This window comes from Mus musculus, chromosome 13 (genome assembly GCF_000001635.26).
Source record: "Mus musculus strain C57BL/6J chromosome 13, GRCm38.p6 C57BL/6J".
NCBI lineage: Eukaryota > Metazoa > Chordata > Mammalia > Rodentia > Muridae > Mus > Mus musculus.
In genome coordinates, this window is record NC_000079.6 from 105,309,920 (window position 1) to 105,329,271 (window position 19,352).

The following is a 19,352-nucleotide window of genomic DNA, read 5'->3' on the forward strand; positions in this document are numbered from 1 at the left end:
TCAAAGTATTAGGAAACATATTTCATTAATAGAAGCTAACTGTGGAAGCAAGTACTGTTTGTACGTTCAACAAACAGTATCTTATGCTTTAACTCCATAGTTACTCCATCTCAGCATTAAAGTAGCAATTATTTGTTAAATAATAATGGCATGGTAGTGTGATTACGTGGGACGAAAATATGCATGTTTAGGCAAGGTGTGCTGGTATATCCTTGTACTCCAACCACTTGAGAGATTAATATAGGATGATTGTGAGTTCAAGACCACCCTGGACTTAAGGAAATGGGGTATGGTCAAACACATGTACTAAGAAAAGAGAAGGAGGAAACGCTGGGTGTAGCAAGGCTTACTCATGGATGGGGGTGAGAGGTGGGAGAGATGAAAAGGTGAGGGGTAAGATTAATTAAAACTAAAGAATCCTGGAGAAGAGAAACCCACTAGTCGATAAGCCAATTAAAAGACATAATTTGAAAAAAAAATTTGGATGGAGTTATTGTGCATGCTGATCTCAGAAGCCATAGCTATTTCACAAAAACTCCAGTGGCTGGTTTGGGACACCTCCTTAGGAGTTGGCCAGGAAGATCCCAAGTGGCAAACTGTACAGATTATAGCCATTGCAATTGATTATTCATCAAAGCTGGATGGTAAGACCCCGCCATTAAAGACACCACACTACTCTGTTGCAGAATCAGAGAAACCAGGATAGAAGTGAGCTAGAAGCATCCTCCCGGCTAGCTAGCCTTTACAGTGCAGGAAGCTGTTACATAGGGAAGTGAGCTAGAAGCTTCCTCCCGGCTAGCTAGCCTTTACAGTGCAGGAAGCTGTTACATAGGGAAGTGAGCTAGAAGCTTCCTCCCGGCTAGCTAGCCTTTACAGTGCAGGAAGCTGTTACATAGGGAAGTGTGGAAGAAGAGTCAGCAAATATCCCTCAGCTTTAGACACTGCATGCTACAGTACCAACCTGCCCAGCAAGAAGCACACACTGGCACCATAGTGGTACAACTATTGCAGAGGTAACCAACAGTGTTTTAAAAATCTGAATCTGAAGTCTGTTCCATAGGAGCGAGTTTATGACCACTCTTATACTGTGGACACGGTCAAAGGCCTTTGCTGGGGAGGTCCTGAGCACTCGGGTTAAAAACTGCTACATTTGTTTTGCTAAATGGACACATAAAACTGCCTCCTAAATCTTTCTGTCCATCCCTGTAGATCAGTGCTATTCTTAGCCTTGATCAAAGGCACTTCATTTTTTAAATTTTATTTTATTTATTTTATTTTTTTATAGTGAACAAGTTAATACAGAGACTCAGTACTTGTCATGGGTGGAGAACAAGTGACTGTTGAGTGCTCATCATCAAATTAGTTCCTCCTAAGCTCTGGGAACATAGTAGCAGAGGGAACAGAAAGAACCTAAGAACCAAATGACAAGGGGAAGGGGGAGAACCACGGACTGTTGGTTTATGGGCATTCGGTGTCTGCAGCACCAAAGAACTTGCAAAAGCTTCAGTTGTTTTTGTAGGACCTGCAGGAGGCTCAGCTGGTAAACTTTCAGTAATAGGTAAGAGAGGGGCTCAAGGGGATCTACCTATGAGCTAATAGCAATCCAGGGCTGCTGGAGGAGAAATCATTATCTTCCATGATGTAGCCACTGGTGAGTTTCTCATACTCCAGTGGATAGTGTTACAGCCATGTTCACTCAAGTGGTCCTGGTTAAACACAGTGGGTCACAAAACCAAACAAGGTGAAACAAAGATGTAAAAGAGTGGTGGGGACTTAATGGAGAGAAAAAGGTAGGGGCGGTGGTAGAAGTGGGGAACAATAAGAGCAGTGGGGGAGGGGATAGTTATGATCAGAATTTACTCAACATATGTATGAAAATTTAAAAGAATAAACAAAGCATTGTTTACTTTGAGCTCAAGTATGAAATGAGAGATATGAGGATCTCAAAAGGTTCAATTTGTCAATGGTAGGAACCTATCACATTATAAAAATCATATTGTCTTCTTTTGTAGTCTTTCCATGCTGATTCCCAACATACGTTTGATAACTAAAAGCCATTTCAAACACTCGTCAGCAGCTGGTTAAATGGCTCAGCAGGTAATGGTGTTTGACAATGCTGTTGATGCCTGTCTGGTCTGACTGATGACCTGAGTTCCATTCCCAGAGTCTCCATAAAGATGGAAGAAGACAGCTGATTTCAGAGTTGGCATTTCTCTGATTCTTTAAGCATCTTAATATGTTGTAAACTATTTTCAACAAATATTTTTCTGTTCAGAGTGTGAGTTGTTTGGTTGCTTGAATGAGAAATGTTCTCCATAGACTCACATTCCCTGTTGGTGATGATATTTAGAGGAAGTCACGGAGCCCTGCTGGAGCAAGAATGTGACTGGGCAGGGGCAAGGTATGAGAGCCCGCAGTCTTGTCAACCTGTCCTTTGCACTCTTTGGTTCCTGTGCGACAGATATTGCCAGTCAGCATCCTGCTCCAGCTGCCCACTGCTGTGCATTATTTGTCACCATCAACACCCTCTCTGGAAGAGTAAGTCCAAATAAAGCCTTCCTTTTATAAGTTGCTCCTTTTATAAGTTGCTCTGGGCCATGCTGTTTTATCTCAGCAATAGAAAAGGAATGACTACAGGTTGTTTGGCCAATGAACTCTGCTCTAACTTAAAAGATAAAGTTTGACAAGTCACAAATTATTTAACATACATTCACATGTATTTGCTTTAGTCAATCTACCAAAGTTCTTTATGCACCAAAAGCCATGTGCATGTCTACCTGTCTGTGGAGGGAATCTTATCAGCATCCCAAAGCATGTGTGTAAAGGGGGGAAATCTGTAAATGTCACCGAGTGACACACTCTTCATGCCTTGCCTCACATGCTGTTGATGCCTGTCTGGTCTGACTGACAGGTATTCTGTTGCCTATAAACCAAAAGGCTCATGTCCTTTTATAGAGCAGAGACTCATTTCTCTTAAGCAATCCCTGCAGGAAAATAGACACTATCTTCCTGGAGCCCAGGGCACACCCCCGCTGCACTCCCTCCCCCCACCCGGGGGCAGAGTAGACTTTGACCAGTGACTAACTGTAACATGATTTAATCTCTTATCTCGTGGTGAGATCAATCCTGTGGTACAGTTGAGCTCCAGAATGTACTGTGCGATCAAATTAAAGAGAGTCATTAGCCACGCCTACATCCTTCAGGGTCAATTTGTCAGTGATTTCAAACCATATTCAAAAACTATATTGTATTTCTCAGACTTTCCTTAGTGACTTCTAAAGTACAAAGTTGACAACAGAAGCCATTAAAATAGTCAATAATTCTGGCAATATAGCAGTATTACAGCATAGTTTATAAGGGTGGGTGTCTCAGTTAGATCATTTATACTGGCGTTAGATAACAGTGATGAGATCCCATGGATGATAAGAAAAATGTTATTGTTCTTGGCATCCTGCAATTAAATAGTTGCTAAGACTTTAGTTCACCATATATGAGGTATTGGTGAAAAGGGACCCATTGCCTGGTACTATGCCTGGAAGATGTTGAAAATCTGGGAAAAGAGAGGGTGTGATATTTGATGTCTCTTGTTGAGTGTTATAAATATATTTAATAGTAGTAACTGCTTTGCAATTCTAGTTACTTGGGAGGATAACATAGGAGGCTTTCGATCTAGGCTACATAGTGAGTTCAAGGACAGCTTGTGTACTTTAGTGAGACTATGTTTCAAGTTGAAAACTAAAGAAAGAGTCAAGGAAGTAGTTCAGCAGTAGAGCACTTTGTAGTGTAAGGGAGAACCCTGAGTTCAATACTTAGTATCGCAGAATTTAAAAAGAAAATAACATACCTACATGCTAAGTGGATGTGTTGTCAAACTATCTTTTAAATATTTTAAATACCTTTAGTGTTACTCATTCCTTCCCAAATGACCTATTCTACCTTGCCTGCCATTCCTCCACACCAATTCAACCCTTCCTATTTTATATTTCCCCCCTTTAATCCTTTATAACAATATGTTCTATTTCCTCTCCTCTTGGGCATTTATGACTGTAGGTTACTGCTGCTCTCAGTCTTGGTGAAGGAATCTTATTTTTTCAAAGGGCAGTGGATAATGTAGACAGAAGGAATATAAGAGCTGGAGGATGAGAGGTGTGCTAAAGGGCTGTCTTATAGACAGGTTCATTGTACTCATGAACTCACAGTGTCTATGGTTACCTGCACAAGACACACACATGATGGGACCTACCCACATTGCAGCACTGGTGGGGGAGGGGCTCCTGAGTCCACTCTCTTGGCTAAGTTTTTATTAGACAGTTAATGGTTATTGAGTGACAGGAAGTTACTGTTCTTAAGGGGCGAAGCCATTGATAATTTACCTATGATCCAATAAATAACCATTCACCCATGCTAGCACAATACTAATTAAACTTTGGCTTATTTTAAAAGGGAAAAAAGTGAAAAGGGATAATACAGAGCTAATGTGTACTGAGAAGAAGTGAAGAAAGAGAGATGGGAGGGGAGGGGGAAGAAAGGGAAGGTGAGAATCGATCAAGATGAAATGATACAAAAACCCCATATAGAAACCTATTATTTTGTAAGTTAATTTAAAAATTCGAAAATAAATTTTAAAAATTAAAATTTGGGTCACCATATGCATTCACTAGCCAAATATGCTTTGCCCAATATCCATTTGTGGTGGGACAGGCATAGTAAACTATGCAAGAAAACAAGAGGAGTATTTAGAATGTGAAGCAGAAGGGTCTGGAGAGTGACTTGAACAATCTATCAGTACTCACCAACAAAGTCAGAGCCCTAATAAACCCAATTGGCTCCCAGTCGTCTTCCAGTACATATAAATTATAATGCCACCCAATGAGAATATACTATGTGCTAAGCACTGCAGGCACTGTACGCAAAGCAGAGGGCATCCACCAAAACACAGTACTCCCTTCAAATGGTTGGGAAGAAACTGTTAAATACACGAACAAGTAAGAGATAAGACAAACCAGGTAGTGCATGAAAATGGAATAAAGTCAGAGCAGGAGAGGGAATTCAAACTTTAGAATAACTTTAGATGAGATCTCTCTGCGACCTTATGGTCGTGATGGAAGTGAGCACAGGTGGGCACCTATACGTTTAAGGAATACCAAGCAGGTCAGCATCACTTAAGCAATGGAGTAGAAAGACTCAGGCTGTGTGAGCTATCTCTTCATCGTTGAGATAAACACCAGAGGTAAAGGTTTGTTTGGGCTCATGGTGTCAGATGCCTCAGTCCCTGGTTGCTTAGCTCTGTTGCTACTGGGTCTGTCACAGAGCACTACATGATGACAAGATTATAAACTGGAAGAAGCATCTTTCCTAATGGTGATCAGAAACCAAAGAGAGAAGCAGGAAGGGCTGGCAGGCCCTCAGTAGCTAACTTCTTTCTCCTAGATTCCTCTCTCTTAATGTCCCACCACTTCCTAATAACACCACAGGTTGTGAAGCAAGTCTTTGAAGACAATAAAAGTGTAAGCTCTCACAGAAGGTATGGTTAGACACAGGTCATAGAGCTAAGTGTGGAAGGGCACACCTGTATGCATGAATGCTTCTTTATACGTGCACAGACTCACACAGATGAGCACATAAACATATTCATGGATATGTATTTTTATCTGAATCAGACTGGAAGCTCCTGGGGAGTTTTGAATCAAGGGGAAAACTAGTATGACACACTTAGCCACAGTCACTCCAAGGAGTACAAGCATAATAGACTGCAGGAGTGGGAAGAGACAAGCAGAAGAAAGTTTAGACTTAGGTAAACAATGATAGTTGTTTGGTCCAGCATGCAGGATGGAACTCATAAGATATGGTTTAGTCTGTGGCATATTTTACTGGTGAATTGGATGGGGAGGTGTGAAGGATGTCAGGATGACTGAACAACAAGACAGCTGGAGCTGTCTTGAGGAGTCAGTAGGAAGGCCAGGAGGTCAGTGGTGGAGAGAAGAATGGAGATTTACTTGAAATATTTGGTTCGTGACCCTGTTTGAAGTATTTGGTGTTTAGAGCCACATGATCACACTAAGGACATTAATTTAATATGATGGAATTATGCTCAGTAAAAACTGATTCTGTGGCAGTGTGAATGAGGCTTTGATCGCAATGGTGCATTTCCACTGCAGTGTATGATAGCTTTTGGCCCTTACGTTAATCTCTTTGAACTAACGTGAAACTATAGCTTGCACACATCACTCTGTTATCACTAGTTTTCACACAGCACCATCCTCTCCTTTATGAGTCACATTCACTTCCTTTTTCTCCCTTATACACAATTAATGGACAAATATTGCAGTATCATGGAGTGCTTGCCATGCACAGTTCTCACAATCACATGTTCGGCCACAAACGTTCTTTACATCTTTGAAGACTCAATTGAAGGGGTGGTCCCTTTAAGAAGCCTTCTTGATGTCTCGACCATTTCCTGATTCTCCCTTTTTTGTGTCTTTCATCATGCTTTGTTTTATCCCTCAATTGCAATCAAACCCGTCCTGCCTCGGAAAAGAGTAGTTGTGCTTTATTCATATGCTTGATGACAGATACTGGCACATAGTAAGTTCTCAATAAATATTAAATGAATAAATGAAGTGGAAATGTTTGGTTTCTCAGCTGCTGGTTTGTATTTTGTGTTTGCTACTGGATTGAACTGCTGATATCTTGAAAACAAAGACTGGACTAGCCCTCGAAGAACTATTTCTAAACAGGTCTACTTCCCCTGTATCTTGTGTTCTACTACCTCTACTGAGTGGTGGGCTGGAGGGGAAGTTTAACTTTTATTAAAAATTTATGCCTACAAATGAATGCAATTTATTCTGAACACAATGAAGGACTTTTCAGTTGGGGCACTTTTACATGAATAAATTAACATTGCATACTGTTATTTGCACATTATTCTATAATATTATTTGCATATTATTATTGCCTAATGCTATTCTGTATCTATATGGCATCAGATAAAGTGGGAAAAGTCTCCCTACTCCTTGGGAGGGGTGTAGAGAATAGTTAAGAAGGTTTTTATTTCATTTAACATCATTTCAGTCAGCTAAGACATTTTATTTGAAGAGCTGTTCCCCCTTATTCTTCATGATTACTCATTGGCAAGATGCATATCCAAGTATTTTGTGAATGTATTCATGTTGAGCCTTCTGGCTCCTGTACTAATTTGGATTGAAAATCTATTGGGGAGATTAACTGTGTGTTTCCTTGGTGTTGGTTGAGTCTTTTAATCAAGAATTACAGCAAAGAACTTCCTTGGCTTATTCCCATACCTGTTTCTAGGCAAACATGAACCGAGGAATTTTGGCTCTTTGTGTGTTTTGTGCTAACTCATTCTAAATTTTATTCCCATTTGTTATTTATAATGCAAGACTTTAGCTGCTAAATCATTTTCTTTATGGAAAAGTACCTTAAAGCCTCTATATTCCAAGGAGTTCAGATTGAACATAGCAGGCATTTAAACTAGTACTTTGCCAAATGTTTATAAAGTGATCGCTATGGAAATTCCCTGTGTGTCAGAAATTGTTTAGAGGAACACGGTAAGTAGGCAAATATCCTGTGCTCTCATGACCTACATATTCGAGTCAGTCGAGAAGAGGTGGCACCAAAAGGACAAGTTCTGTGATTTCAGATATTTCTTTGTTGCAAAAGAAAGGAAAGGCAGACGTGGGAAAGGGTAGCTGAAGCTAAGGGTGCATGCTGAGGCATTGTGCATGCTTGATGAGCAAGCACAGGCTGCATTCTGATCAGAGTATGGAAGAGTAGGAAAGTCAGCAGACAATTGCTAACAGGAGTGATATGAGACTTCATATTTTGTGTTCCACAAACATCATCATTGTATGAGCACATAATAACAGTTCTATGATCAGCACTTGTCGCCTTTTGGGAGCCAAGATGTCCGAAGTTGTATTGTCCACAGTTCATTCTTCCTTCCTCATCTGGGGGATTTTGTTTCACCTGTATCCATCATTTGACAAGTGTGTTTTGGAACAAGTACTTGAGTTTCTGTTGTTCTAGTTTCTCTATTGGAAGAGTGGGGAAAGCAACAACAGATTTGTATGTTTGTTTTGGGTCTTAAAGGTAATAATGGGAACACCTTCTCTAAAACAGAGTCTGTTTTAGACAGATGGTGTGCACTCAAAGTGTTCATTGCTATCTCTTAGCACTATTAATGATGATTTTTATTATTGTTTGGTTTTCTTAGAATTCTTAATTTTGTGTAGTATTTCTGAGAAAGAGTCATAACTTCTCTCTTGGCTTTCCCTCTCTCTTTTTAAATACTTTCTGAGATAGCAAAACACAGAAAGGATTCATTGAGATCTCTCACTGTAACTCTCACTGGGTGATTTATAGTTTAGAGACAGTGGTTGTATGTTTGGAAAGTGGGCACACATTTCTCCTTCTACTCCTATTCTCAGGAGTAGCATTTTCTTCCTCTGCTTCTCTGGCAAGAATATACACACACTAGACGAGGAAACAGACAATCTCTGCTTTGTTTGTTCTTGGATCTGAACAATCGTCTTTTTCTACCCATTTATGTCCTTCTTTTATCAGTATTCCTAATCTGGCCCAAACATTTTGATTTGTGGTAGCACCATGAACTCCTTGACAATTCTTAAGAGGACAAACTCATTTAAATATAGTCCGTTTTAGAATTTTAGGTTAATTTTTTTTATTTTTTAATGAAGCCCATTCATCCTTCAATTTAAACTGCCATCTTGAAGCAAACCCACCGTGTTAAACATAAAGTGAATTGGATTTATACTTTCAAAATAACTCTAGAACACTCATTTCAAATATATTCTGCTTGTAGATACATTGTATTGGAAGCTATATACTCTAAAGCTTTCATGGAAATATCAACAATTAATAAATCCCCATACTTAGACTGTTTACATATGGTTACAATGTAGGTGATTTACTAGTAAGTACCTAAGAGAAAGGCCAGATTGCACAACTGCCTGCAATGTAGATAAAGGCATATGCATATGTGCCTGTGTGCATGTGCATGAATGCATGCCTGCAACTGTAAATGTGTGTGTGTATGTGTGTGTGTGTGTGCATTTGTTTGTGTATCTCTGAACAATAATGTATGCCCTACTCACTTACCGGAAAAGACATTTTTATTAGATGTTTTCTTAATTTACATTTCAAATGTTATCCCCTTTCCTAATTTTCTCTCCCCAAATCCCCTACCCCAATCTCCCCCCCCCCCACACTCCACAACTTACCCACTCCAATTCCAGGTTCTGGCATTCTCCTATACTTGGGGCATATATCCTTCACAGGACCAAGGGCCTCTCCTCCCACTGATGACCAACTAGGCCATCCTCTGTTACACATACAGCTAAACCCACAAGTTCCACCATGTGTTTTCTTTAATTGATGGTTTAATTCCAAGGAGCTCTGCGGGGTACTGGTTAGTTCATATTGATGTTTCTCCTATGGGGCTTCAGACCCCTTCAGCTCCTTGGGTACTTTCTCTAGCTCCTTCATTGGGGACCTTGTGCTCTGTCCAATGGATGATTATGAGCATCCACTTCTGTATTTGCCAGGCACTGGCAGAGCCCCTCAGGAGACAGCTATATCAGGCTCCTGTCAGCAGGCTTTTGTTGGCATCTGCCATAGTGTCTAGGTTTGGTGGTTGTTTGTGGGATGGATCCTAAAGTGGGGCAGTCTCTGGATAGTTGTTCCTCAGTTACTGCTCCAAATTTTGTCTCTGTAACTCTTTCTATGTGTATTTTGTTCTGCCTTCTAAGATGCATTCTGAGCTTCTGGGCTAATATCCACTTATCAGTGAGTGCATGTCATGTGTGTTCTTTTGTGATTGGGTTACCTCACTCAGGATGATATCCTCCAGATCCATCAATTTGTCTAAGAGTTTTATAAATTCATTGTTTTTAATAGCTGAGTAGTACTCCATTGTGTACATGTTCCACATTTTCTGTATCCATTCCTCTGTTGAGGGACATCTGGGTTCTTTCCAGATTCTGGCTATTATATAAGGCTGCTATGAACATAGTGGACCATGTGTCCTTATGCATGTTGGAGCATCTTCTGGGTATATGCCCAGGAATGGTATTGCTGGATCTTCTGGTAGAAGAACTATGTACAATTTTTTGAGAAACCCCCCAAACTGATTTGTAGAGTGGTTGTACCAGCTTGCATTCCCATCAGCAATGGAGGAGTGTTCCTCTTTCTTCACAGCCTTGCCAGCATCTGCTGTCACCTGAATTTTTGATCTTAGCCATTCTGACTGATGTGAGGTGAATCTCAGGGTTGATTTGATTTGCATTTTCCTGATAATTAAGTGTGTTGAACATTTTTTAGGTGCTTCTCAGACATTCAGTAATCCTTAGCTCAGAATTCTTTATTTAGCTCTGTACCCCATTTACTTCTTGAGTTCTTTATATATATTGGATATTAGCTTCCTATCAGATTTTGGATTGGTAAAAATCCTTTCCCAATCTGTTGGTGGCCTTTTTGTCTTATTGACAATGTCATTTGCCTTACAGAAGCTTTGCAATTTTATGAGGTCCCATTTGTTGATTCTTGATCTTACAGCACAAGCCATTTGTGTTATATTCTAGAATCTTTCCCCTATGTCCATATCTTCAAAGCTCTTCCCCACTTTCTCCTCTATAAGTTTTAGTGTCTCTGGTTTTATGTGGAGTTCTTTGATCCACTTAGACTTGAGCATTGTACAAGGAGATAAAATGGATCAATTTGCATTCTTCTACATGCTAACCACCAGTTGAGCCAGCACCATTTGTTGAAGATGCTGCCTTCTTTTCACTGGATGGTTTTAGATACTTTGTCAAAAATCAAGTGACCATACGTGTGTGAGTTCATTTCTGGGTTTTCAATTCTGATCCTTTGATCTACCTGTCTGTCATTGTACTAGTACCATGCAATTTTTGTCACAATTGCTCTGTAGTACAGCTTGAGGTCAGGGATGCTGATTCCACCAGAGATTCTTTTATTGTTGAGAATAGTTTTTGCTATCCTAGGTTTTTGTTATTGCAGATAAATTTGCACATTGCCCTTTCTAACTTTGGGAAGAATTTAGTTGGAATTTTGGTGGGGATTGCATTGAATCTGTAGATTGCTTAAAAAGCCCAGGACCAGATGGGTTTAGTGCAGAGTTCTATCAGACCTTCAAAAAGGACCTAACTCCAATACTCCTCAAAGTATTCCACAAAATAGAAACAGAAGGTACTCTAGCCAATTTGTTCAATGAAGTGACAATTACTCTGATACCTAAACCACACAAAGACCCAACAAAGAAAGAGAACTTCAGACCAATTTCCCTTATGAATATTGATGCAAAAATACTCAATAATATTCTTGCAAACCGAATCCGAGAACACATAAAAATGATCATCCGTCATGATCAAGTAGGCTTCTTCCCAGTGATGCAGGGATGGTTCAATATACAGAACTCCATCAATGTAATTCACTATATAAACAAAATCAAAGACAAAAACCACATGATCATCTCATTAGATACTGAGAAAGCATTCGACAAAGTTCAACAACCCTTCATGATAAAAGTCTTGGAAAGATCAGGAATTCAAGGCCCATACCTATATAATAAAAGCAATATACATCAAACCAGTAGCTGACATAAAACTAAATGGAAAAAAAGTGAAGAAATCCCACTAAAATCAGGGACTGGACAAGGCTGCCCACTCTCTCCATACCTATCCAATATTATACTTGAAGTCCTAGCCAGAGCAAGTAGACAGCAAAAGGAGATGAAAGGAACACAAATTGGAAAGGAAGAATTAAAAATATCAATATTTGCAGATGATATGATTGCATATATAAGTGACCCCAAAAATTGCACCAGAGAACTCCTAAACCTGATAAACAATTTTAGTGAAGTAACTGGATATAAAATTAACTCAAACAAATCAGTGGCCTTTCTCTACACAAAGAATAAACAGGCTAAGAAAGAAATTAGGGAAACATCACCCTTCAAAATAGTCACAAATAATATAAAATACCTTGGTGTGATTCTAACTAAGGAAGTGAAAGATCTGTATGAAAAAGCATTTTTTGACTTTTCATTTAGCAGTCTTAACACCATTACTGATTCTCTTTCTATACCAAAGATCCATCAAGTAGTTAACTGATTTTCCCAAGCAAGATCAAATGACAACTTTTTCACCTTTTTCTATCAAACGGGAAAAATAAGTAACAGAGTCCACAAAGCCACAGATCTTGATTATGTGAAACTTGGATAGACGATGCTTATTAATTTTTTAAGGCAGAATATAGATACAAGAGAGAAATATAGAGGGCCAATGATGGCAAGAGAATACATAAAATAACCTTGCTCATTTGCTCCTCATTTACCCCAATGAATATCTCACATAATGAGATAGACTCATCTTCTATTGGACAGCCATCATCTGCCGGGCACATTTGATCTTGAAGTATCCAATAGAATTTCTGGTGCAAAGGAGGAGTGTTAAACATATCCTAAGAAGTACTATGATTCCTTCTTGAATTTATGAAATTCCTAGCCAAATGGATGGACCAGGAGGGCATCATCCTGAGTGAGGTAACACATATTCACAAAGGAACTCACACAATATGTACTCACTGATAAGTGGATATTAGCCCAAAACCTAGGATACCCAAGATATAAGATACAATTTCCTAAACACATGAAACTCAAGAAAAATGAAGACTGAAGTGTGGACACTATGCCCCTCCTTAGAAGTGGGAACAAAACACCCTTGGAAGGAGTTACAGAGACAAAGTTTGGAGCTGAGATGAAAGGATGGTCCATGTAGAGACTTCCATATCCAGGGATCCACCCCATAATCAGCATCCAAACGCTGACACCATTGCATACACTAGCAAGATTTTATCGAAAGGACCCAGATATAGCTGTCTCTTGTGAGACTATGCCGGGGCCTAGCAAACACAGAAGTGGATGCTCACAGTCAGCTAATGGATGGATCACAGGGCTCCCAATGGAGGAGCTAGAGAAAGTAGCCAAGGAGCTAAAGGGATCTGCAACCCTATAGGTGGAACAACATTATGAACTAACCAGTACCCTGGAGCTCTTGACTCTAGCTGCATATGTATCAAAAGACGGCCTAGTCGGCCATCACTGGAAAGAGAGGCCCATTGGACACGCAAACTTTATATGCCCCAGTACAGGGGAACGCCAGGGCCAAAAAGGGGGAGTGGGTGGGTAGGGGATTGGGGGTGGGTGGGTATGGGGGACTTTTGGTATAGCATTGAAAATGTAAATGAGCTAAATACCTAATAAAAAATGGAAAAAAAAAGAAAAAAAAAAGAAAAATAATCATTAGCACTTGAGAAGTTAACAAGGAATAAAAAACAGTCTATGCAGAATAGGGCACACTTCAAATGATCTCATATCACACTGCTAATTAAGTAAATAAAATTGAGCTAATTTCAATCCAAAAAAAAAAAAAAAAAGAAATACTATGATTCCTTCTTGTTGACTGTTTCTCTAGTACTTCATCCAGTGTGATAAGCCACAGAATTATAGTAGTCAAGAGCTGAAAGGACCTCATAGATGACCCTGTGGAGTGATTTTGAGGTTTCCCAATGGATGGAAATTGCCTCTTACCCTTAGTCATTCTGCTTTAGTTGTTGTGGATGTGACCTTGCTCCTGAGGGTCATGATGACTTAGTTATGTTATAAATTGAAAAGCTAAAAGAAATTAAAAATACAAAGTGAGCATCTCAAGTGATTATTATGTGTACAAGAGTTTGGAAACTATTTCAACACTAACCTCTAGAGCAGTGGTTCTTAACCTGTTCGTCATGACCCCGTTGGGGTCACATATCAGATATCCTACATACAGATATTTACATGACATTTATTAGCAGTAGTAAATTTACAGCTGTGAAGTAGCAAACAAAATAATTTTGTGGTTGAGGGTCACCACAACATGATTAAAGTGTTGCAGCTTTAGGAAGGTCGAGAACTAATGCTCTAGATTTTCATACGGCATACACACACACACATACACACACACACACACACACACACACACACACACACACACACACACACACGCCAGGACTTGAAAGGTAGTCACAGATTATTTATATCTGGTCATTTTCCATTGTTCCAGTGCCTTTCTGAATGACAAAATATTAAATGACAGTAGATATAAAATATCAGATCAATGTTTCTACCCTTACAATAGTATGAAATATAGCATATGAGCATTAAGGAAGGAAGAAAGGTTAAAATAGACCATTCAAATGTTATTGTTTTTATTAAGATGCATAAATGAGTATACTCTTAATATTGGTAAGGTACTGATGAACAGAGTTAATCTCCACAAGGGCTAATGTTCTTCATATTAGATTATTTTAAAATGGTCTTGGTCTTGTAGCTTGAATAAGAATTATTCCCTTTGGGTTTCTGTGCTTGGATACTTGGTCCCAAGCTGGTAATGCTGTTGTGGAAGGTTAGGGAATCCTTACTAGGTAGAGTCTTGCTGAGGGAAATACATTGCTTGGATAGGGTTGGGGTAGAACTGGGGCTGAGGGATGGGCATTGAGGTTTTGTACCTCCGTCCTACTTTCTACTTTCTTCTCCGCTTCCTATGTGTGGATGAAATATAATGTTTGCTTCATGACTCCACATAGGCCCTCACACTCGAGCTCCCAGACCTTTCCTGACATCATGGATTATACCCTCTGGAACAGGAAGCCAAACAGACAAATAAACATGCAAGCAACAGTAGCAGCAGCAGCAGCAGCAACAACAACAACAACAACAACAACAACAACCACCTTCCCTCCCTGATTTTTTGTTGGGATCATCTACTGATACAACAGACAATTAACTAATACAAATGTGTTGGAATAATTTGTCATTTGTAGGATGAGTCATTTTCTAATATCATTTTGTAAACTGGGAGAAAGCTGAAGCTCTCATGTGCAGCCCAGTGAAAGTTTCTCCATTTGGTTAGCCAAGAAATAATTCTTTAGAAATGCTTAACTATTTAGTGTATTCCACATGGTAATAAGAAGGTCATAAGCAAGCAACAAGAAAGCAATTTGAAATAGCAGGATGGAAATTACATTTAATAGCTACAAAAACATTTTATATCCCTTGGTCTCAGTGCTTCCGTTAATTCTTGACTCTCTGACCTCATTTTTGAACATGTCTAAATAAAAGATGTACAGGTGGTTTTTGTTGCCCTTGAGTTCACAATGGTGTAAACAACTTCTAGGTAGCCACCAGCACTGCCAGGGTTCTCTCTGCTGCTTCCATTTCTCTAGTAATAGCGACAGCGTGCCAGTTTTAGTTTTGATTTAAAGGAAACCTAGGCAGTAGGTCCAGGCATCGAATCTACATATATTGCCACCTGAAGTCTTCATTAATGTTTATATATTAAGACATATACATTTAAAATATTCTGAATTTTCTAGGATTAGATTAGTGTATTATGAATTATTCCATAAATACACCACATGTATTTATTTTGGGTTGAGAAAATGTTAATAGTGGTTTTATATCACATTTTCCAGTTTAGAATTGTAATAAATTTAATTTCTTTAGAATCTGTCAATTTAATGCAAACAGAACAGATAGTTACTTAGCGGGCATTAATGGGACAGAAAATCAACACACACAGAGAAAATACTGAATATTATGTAAGTCCCAAATATCTAATAGGCAAAAAGTAAAGTATAAAAATGAAATGATCTGATAGTCTTAAACACTCAATTGGAAAACTGCAGATATAAGATAAAAGAAATTTTATTTAAGAAAAAATTCTACCCCACCTGGGGATCCATCCCAGAAACAACCACCAAACCCAGACACTATTGCATATCTCAGCAAGATTTTATTTTTTTCGAGACAGGGTTTCTCTGTTTAGCCTTGGCTGTCCTGGAACTCACTTTGTAGACCAGGCTAGCCTCGAACTCAGAAATCCACTTGCCTCTGCCTCCCAAGTGCTGGGATTAAAGGTGTGCGCTACCACAAGATTTTGCTGACAGGACCCTGATATAGCTGTCTCTTGTGAGGCTATGCCAGTGCCTGGCAAATACAGAAGTGGATGTTCACAGTCATCTATTGGATGGAACACAGGGCCCCCAATGAAGGAGCTAGAGAAAGTACCCAAGGAGCCGAAGGGGTCTGCAACCCTATAGGAGGAACAACAATATGAACTAACCAGTAACCCTAGACCTGTGTCTCTAGTTGTATGTGTAACAGAAGATGGCCTAGTCAGCCATCATGGGAGGTGAGGCCCTTGGTATTGCAAAGATTATTTGTCCCAGTACAGGGGAATGCCAGGGTCAGGAAGCAGGAGTGGATGGGTTGGGTAGCAGGGCAGGGGGAGGGTATAGGGAACTTTCAGAGAGGAATCTAGGAAAGGGGATAGGATTTAAAATGTAAATGAAGAAAATATCTAAGGAAAAAAAAGAAAAAATCTTATTGAGACTTCTGGTTTTGTTGAAAATAAATTGACTCTCATAAATATTACATATACTGTGCTTGTCTCTTACGATTTGTATATTGCAGGATTCTGAGCTAATGGAGAATTTGGGCAAAGAAGAAAGTCTTAGATATTTGGCAAAGGGAAAATAACACAAATCAAATTGTGTTTAGATAAAGACAATCATTTAGAAAAGCACCTCAAAATATTGAGATATTTAAGGATTTGAATATTCAGATATCTTAGCAAACAGTTCATCTTTGTCTTGATGACTTTTAAAGTATTTTTAGAGACTATAGTACAATAAAAAAACATAATTTCCCCCTTCCATTTTCTCCTTTCAAACCTCAGAAAATACTCTAGCTTACTCTCTTTCAAATCCATGGCCTCCTTTAATTTGTGAGTGTGAGTATGTGTGAGTGTGTGTGAGTGTGTGTGTGAGTGTGTGTGTGTGAGTGTGTGTGTGAGTGTGTGTGTGTGTTTCAGGGCTGACTATTTGATATTACATAAACAATTGATGTATTTTGCCCTAGGGAAGACAATTTCTCTCCCATGTAGAATTCCTAAGTTGCCTATAGTTCCAAGTCTTTGTTTGAGGCTTTGTTCTGAGCTTCCCCATTCCATGTTACCAGGTTCGTTGGTATCATTCTTGTTCATATTTAGGCAGCCATGTTGGTGAGACTTTTCTTTTAGGGAACACAATCTCATAGTAAACTTCCTGTTTCTCTGACTTTTACAGTCTTTCCATTTCCTCTTACACAAGGATTCCTGTACCTTAGGTGCAAGTGTTGTGTTGTAAATGTGTCAGTTGGGACTGTGCTCCACAACTCTGCATTTTCATTAGTTGTGGTTGTCTGTAATTATCTCAGCCTGCTCCAGAGAGAAGTGCCCTTGATGAAGTGTAAGAATTACACTTATCTGTGGATATAAGGATTATATTCAAAATGCAGTCAGGGATGATGCTGGTTTCGTCTGTGGCAGCTAGAAATTCTCCTCTAAGATCCATGACTTCATTAGCCCTGGGTACCTGGCTAGGTTTCTAGGACTAGGCATAACTTCCCTCTTGTTGAGCAGGCTTTACATCCAATTAAGGAGCTGTCAGTCAGTGTGAGGTATGTGTGCCACTTTTACATTCTTGCCACCATCCTGATGGTTGCTGTGGTTTGTAGGCATCATAGGTGGGTCGGGTTGTTGGTTGATTCCCTATGGTACCCAGAGAGTGGGCTCTCAGACAGGAAGTATCCAGGTCAGGTTTTCCTCAAGTTTCTGGGCTGTGTGTTTAAAGTGAATGGTGTCTTAGCAATAGGAATTTTCCACCTCTAGGGAGGGAACGAGAGTATGAAAACTAAAACAATAGCAATAAACTATAAATATATGGGAGCCTTTTAGCTTACCAATTACTCAAATAACTTCATTACCAATAACTCAAAAGAGGACTTCTCATGTCTGGTATTGGGGGTTTTGTTACATAGTCTATGGCTCTTGGGGAAAGATTGTCAGCCCAAATGAGAATTGTTATTTTTTTTTTAATTTACAAGCTGTAAGCCTGGATTGAGTAGGTTTTGAACTATTCTAACTTTATTATTATTATTATTATTATTATTATTATTATTATCATTATTATTATCATTATTATTTTATTTACAATCCAGCCACTGCCCCCGGATAGTTCCCTCTCCCACAGCTCCTCCTCCCATTCCTCCTCCCCCTGTCTCTGGAAGGATGCTCCCATCCTACCAGACCTCCTCCCTCCCTAAGACCTCAAATCTCTTGAGGATTGGGCATATCTTCTCCCACTGAGCTCAGACCAAGTAGTTCTCTGTTATATATGTGTTGGGGGCCTCAGACCGACTTGTGTATGCTGCCTGGTTGGTGGCTCAGTGTCTGGGAGCTCCCAGGGGTCCAAGTTACTTGAGACTGCTGGCCTTCTTATGGGGTCACCCTTTCTTAGTTTCTGCCATAATTGTCCTAATTCAACCATTTTAATTAAACTATATATGAATAGACTGACTTATGTATGTACATATAGTAATAAGTAACTATAGTATATACTTTATATATGCTATAGGTATTTTAGGTAGATAGTATGATTATGACATTTTCAGATCTTTTTTTCTACCTTCTATATTTATATCCTCCCCCTCCCCTAATTAAAGTTTTTCCCTCTCATATAGTTCCTACTTGCAATGGTCTGCTTTTACTCTATTGGTTTCTACAGTTACTCTAGCTACACAATCTGATGATACTTTTGTGATAATTACTCTTCATTGGCTGTGTGATTAACTTGTACTATCCTATGTTGTTTGATATAAATATGATTCTTGACTAACTTTTGTCTATTTTTAGGAGTACCATAGGCTGTTCTCCTTACTTCGATAAAAAAAAAATTATATTTACAGAGTAAAGTGCCCTGGGACAAAAACCTTAACAAACTGTAATTCAGAAGCTAAATCATAGGATTGGAATAGCAAGGAACTGTGGAGGACTTTGGGGCTTGATTGGCTCAGTGATTTTCTATTCTAGATAAAGAATTGAGACATTAAGAAAATGTAACACTGTAGTTCAAGCAGCAACAAGTAACATGCTGCCAAGGTAAATATAAATGATCCATAGGTCACTCATGGGGTGTTTCTCTGTCCCAGTTTTTCTTTCTTATTCATTTTAGAGTCAGATCTTACTGTATGGCTTTATGTTTAGCTTATTACGTGAGGTTGTCTAGTAGGGTGTGACCTCAGGGTGTGACCTCAGAGTGTGACCCCTAAATTGTTAGTGTCAGTATCATTTAAGAACCTGATAGAAACTATTGGGCTCGGTGAGAGTTGGTAGTATGTATACCCTGGCAGAGGCATCCAGCAATCTGTTTTAAAGGCA

At 39.2% G+C, this 19,352-nt stretch overlaps 1 long non-coding RNA gene across 1 annotated transcript; it reads left to right on the top strand.

Annotated features, from left to right (window-relative positions):
- The first annotated feature begins 1,509 nt into the window (after positions 1–1,509).
- On the top strand, positions 1,510–14,999 carry Gm41049. Its single transcript, XR_873896.1, has 4 exons — positions 1,510–1,558; positions 2,013–2,097; positions 2,351–2,538; positions 14,680–14,999. It is a non-coding gene; the product is annotated as a predicted gene, 41049 (long non-coding RNA).
- Positions 15,000–19,352: the final 4,353 nt, after the last annotated feature.